The sequence below is a fragment of the Siniperca chuatsi genome, linkage group LG6, assembly GCF_020085105.1.
Source record: "Siniperca chuatsi isolate FFG_IHB_CAS linkage group LG6, ASM2008510v1, whole genome shotgun sequence".
Lineage (NCBI taxonomy): Eukaryota > Metazoa > Chordata > Actinopteri > Centrarchiformes > Sinipercidae > Siniperca > Siniperca chuatsi.
The window spans coordinates 19,697,521-19,702,811 of record NC_058047.1 but is presented as its reverse complement, the minus strand read 5'-3'; positions in this window follow the sequence as shown (position 1 = coordinate 19,702,811).

The window sequence follows — 5,291 nt, the reverse complement described above, 5'->3', positions numbered from 1 at the left end:
TTTCTGTGTTTTCACTCACTCTGCAGCATAAACTGAGACAGATGTTACCTATCTTCTTACAGTAATTTGGATTATTATTGGATTATTGGCATTGCAGAGAGTTTGGAGACAGAAGCAAATGAAAAGAAGCAAACAGCAAAACAACAAAAAACGCACTGTACTCTTTATCTCTGTAGAACTAGAATAGAGCTTTCATTAAGTATAAAGTATATTATTGTTTAATCGGTTAAATCGCAAGCATAAACTTGCTATGACTGTTCACATGACCTTCTGATATCTGATATCCCCTTTTTAAACCTTCTGAAAATAAGCTGTGTGGCATTTCACAAAATGGTGATAAAACATGAAAGGAGCTGCAACCTCCCAATAAATCCGAGCCTTGAGCCTTTATCATGTAGAGGACAGTCAGTGGGCGCGTTGGCTCCCACTGTTCACTGGCTGAGTGAAATTCAGTTCACTGTTTTATAGTTCCTGTCTGCTGTGGGATCTGACAGAGAGAAGGATGGAGAGGGGGGAGTGGGAGCTGGGGTACAGGGGGAGGTGGTGGAGGTTGTAGGTGATATGGTGAGGTAGTGGGTGAGAGAGAGAAATGGAGGAAGGGTGGAGAGGGTTATCAGGCACAAAGGAAATTGAATATTTAAATATTAATATCCTGCAGTTCGGTTGAGATGTGAGACAAAACCTGTTCTTATTCATTTGCTATCCGGTATCTTCTTATTTGATCAGATAAAAACGTAGCACTATTACTAGCCTGCTTCATGCAACAGTGACCAGACTTAATATTACTGCCTAGAAGTTAGTGACTATAAGGTGCTTCATTTGCAGGTTTGTTTTCTCAGGTAATGTCCCTTTTTGACACTGCAAAGCCAAGGGAGGGATTACGTTGCCATCTGCTGGTCATAAGTGGAATGGCAACTGGATTGTACAGCTTTTGCTTTAAGAGGCCTGTCAAATAATATAGCTCATTTGGTATATATATTATAGAAAATAAAATATTTTACATTATATTTGCATGAAATTGAAATTTGTCTCAGGCAACTGGCTGATGAATGCATACACACGCACACACACACACACATTGCATAAAAAACAGGATTTCAATGCACATACATATACTTAGACAACTCACTGTTTCTCAGATCATAATTATACTGTACATACTTCTATATAAATACATCATTTGTAAGAACAGAAAACCAAATTTCTAATTCCTAATTCTTCTCAGTAGCAAATACAGTATGTGTTAAGTTAGAACGGACAAAACTGAGACAGAAGGGAAAAGCTGCTTGTGGACGAGTCTACTGTGTGGAGAGTCACTCTCTTTCTCCCTGTGGAGGGATCCTGCACTCAGGTAAGAGTATTGCCATATCTAATACAGAATCATTATTCTCAGACTTTAATTTGTCAAACAAATCACTTAACTGTATGTTGGCTTGAAAAGTGTGTGTTTACTATAGGTTTGCAACAGGACTGTTGACCCACACTTTATTAATAAGCCTTGGGAGTTGGAGAGGAAGACTGACTGTCTGTCTCAATACTTGACCTGCTTTCATGTTATGTGTGTATGTGTGTGAATACTCATGTCTGCATGTTTCTATGATATTGTTTGTATGTGAGTGTGTGTATGTATCAGTGTGTGTGTCCTGTAAGTGTACAGTAAAATAGGAGGATAGAAGCAACAGAGCTCACACACAGCTTTTAGTTTACTGGGACCGCATCTGAAATATTCATCAGATCAAGTGTATCCCCTGGCTCTCTGATTGCTCCTTCTCTTCTCTCATATCTCACCAGCATACATCAAAATGCTCTCTATCTCACACACACACACACACACACACACACACACACACACACACACACACACCAACAGATATAGACAGATGCCATTTCTGAAACATACTTTCGTGTTTTAGATGGTTGTTTCCTGCCTTCCAGGCAACTCATTTGCATACTGTGTGAAAATCAACTTGCTTGAGTTATAGAACCCATCAAACTGCACATCACGTCTGCATTTATTATGTCAAAGTCATGTTATTGCAGTGCCGACTTCAAATTCAAACTGCATTAGTGCATTATCAATAGTAATAACATAACTTTGACAAATGTTTAAACCTTTCGTATTATAGGCCTACAATATATCTGGAGATATACATATGAGAGAAAACCCAGATGACGGACTGATTTGTAACACCCACTGCAAGGCTGTCAGGTCAGTTTTACTTATACAAGCCAAAATCACAAATCACATTTGCCTCAGAGGGCTTTAAAAGCTGTGCAATAATATACAACACCCCCCCCCCCTCCCCCATTCACTCTACAGCAGAACCCTGAGCTTGAATCCTGATGGACACAAGAACCCAAATTCATATTCACAAACAAAGTCAAGAATAGAGGAACATTTATGTAGGATAAAAAAAATATTCTGCTTTCCTGTCACATTAATCGTCTTGGGGGGGAGGGGATTCCCAGGGACTCCCAGGTTGTGGTAGAGCATGCATGTGTCTATTGTAATTCATTAGCATCTAACAGTTGGTATGATGCACATGAAGTGAGATAGATTAGATCTTATTTTGTAAATCTTATTTTATTCATGTAAATGTAGGAATCTTGGTCATCAAAGGGAGCAGAGGTGATTTGTTAGTGCTGCTGGCAAAAATTGCAATACTTCTTATGTAATTCTTAGAATGATTCTTTATATAACAAAGAGATATAGTTGCGTAAGTGGGTGAAATGAGTCAGAGATGCTGTGCTGACCACGGAAGAGGCTGGTGACTAACAATGATGTTGTAAAGTTCGTGTCCTTTTGACAGAGACTGGTCATGTGCACATTTACGTACATAATCCACACATGGCGTTTGAAAAGACTAAGGAAGCACAAAAAGAGAAGGAAATGGAAAATGAAAATATTATTGTTGTAACATGCACAGTGCATCTGCCTCCTCCTCCTCTTTTGTTTTTCCTTTTTTCTCTGTCAGTGATGCAGAGAAAGTGTCAACATGAGCTCCTCAGACCTCTACTCCACTCACTGCACTATAGCAGCAATACTCACAGACAATGGAAAGACAGGAAATGAATCTTAATATAACCAATCTGTGATGTGATTTGCATTTACATGCTAAATCTCCTAAAATAATCCCTGACAAGGATTAAGCAAGAAGAAAAAATGAAGAAATACATTTTTGAGTTCATTGTGTGTGTTGTGTTCCTATGTTAACCAGCAGGGTGCAGTGTGGAGTTGTGAAAATGTGAACTGACACTGAAGCTGTTTGATGTGTCATCAAAAGCTCAATATATGAGAAAATGCTCTTATTTGTATAATCTAAGACATTATTTATCATTTGTCTTGTTTTAGTTGTTAGTGTGTGTTTTCAGTGGTGGAAAGTAATTAAGTACATTTACTCTAGTGCTGTACTTAAGTAGGATTTTTGCTGCTAACACAATAATGCATCAGTAAAAATAAACAAATAATATTGTATATAATTGACAGAGGCCGGTACCAGAGTAAGAGAGAGAGAGAGGTTTTGTTTGTCTTCACCCAGGCTGAGTGGATCTTGAGTGTGTGTGTGTAAAAGTGTGTGTGTGTGTGTGTGTGTGTGTGTGTTGTCAGAGTTTAGATAGCTTTGGCTTCCCAGCTGTGTAAACTGGTGCTGGCCACACTGCAACTGTGTCAGCACACTCAGGCGGAGGCCGAGATGAAATGCAAGAAAAGTGAAGGGAACTCTGAGGATTTTACTGAACAATGAAAACAAGTGATACTGAACGGTAAAATATATATGTGAGTGTAGGTGCGCTTAATAGAAAAGAAAAAACAAGGGAAAAGAAAGTAATGATGTTGATAACTTAATGTTCTGACAGTTTCTATGTCAGTTCTTCATATCTATCACAACTTTGGCAACATGTCAGGCATCAGTCCAGTGAAGACCACCAAACTGGGCTAAAGTGAAGTGATTGTAGGTCTTTTAGAAAAGGAGTATAGCACTCAACAACAGAGAGAGGAAATGGAGGAAGGAGGGGGGAGAGGAAGGCAGAGAGCGAAGATCCAGTTCACTGGAAGTCCATCCAGACAGCAAGAAGACAAGGCAGCTCTTCCTGCCTATCATGCTCCCATTCATTCCCAGCAGTCACACAGGCACATAGAGTCACTGAGAGTCAAATGACTTCTTCTTCAGACACTTCAGCTGAGCTTGATTTATCTATTGTTTTTTTTTTTTTAATCCAAGACCTCCAACGATGAGTCAGTGACTAAATATAAACATACTTTAGGTGGAGTCTCATTGCATTTTTGTGTGTTAGGGATACAAAGGAATTTTGTCATGCTGAGTCAGAATGAAAGTCTGAATCATGGCCGCAACACAGCTCAAGTCTCAGGAGAGGCTACTTGATGCCACAGCAGTGTTTTCTCTTTGGTACTGAGCTGTCAGGGACTGAAAAAGGACTCCACTGCTGTGTTTGCTGTGTAGAAACAAGTATTGGAGTAGAGGGGAAGATCCTTTACTTAAGTTAAGAGTACCGATAACACAATGTATAAATACTCCATTACAAGTCTTGCATTTAAAATCCTACTTGACTAATAGTGCAGAGGTATTATCAGCTAAGTTTACTTCAAGTATTAAAAGTATATTCTGCAGAAAATAGACCATGTGACTGATTATATGACACTTTATATACAGTTTGGATTAGTTTGGGTTTATTTTGTGGAATTGGATTTTCTATTTAGGCATGGATCTGTTATTTAAATAAAACCATTTGAAAAGTTTAGAGGGGAATTGTCTCTTCAGAGGAACGGCTAATAGACATGTGAAATGTGAAATGTGAGTAGTAGTAGCAGTGGAGTAGAAGTATAAAGTAGCATAAAATGGTAACTCAAGTAAAGTGCGTCAAAATTGTACTTAAGTAGAGTACATTACTTTCCACTACTGGTGTGTGTGAGTGTGTGTTGATCCACATCCCTCTGCCATGGAGCAACTTCACTGGATGTTTCTCTGACATTGGTGTTTTTCCAATAGCTGTTAATTTACCTGAGTAAACAGGATACAAAGTCTGACCTCACACTGTAGCTTCTAACTGTAGAACGCAACTTTCTTCACACTTTGTACAATATTAACTGCTGAATCTACATCTACAGTGTTTTTATGTGTGTGTGTGTTGGAGCTTTGCCTGGTCCCAGATAATCCTCTTCTCAGCAACAGCAGTGTTTTACGCATGACTGGTTCTTATTCCTGCCCTGAACTCGATCACACACACACACACACACACACACACACACACACACACACACACACACACACACA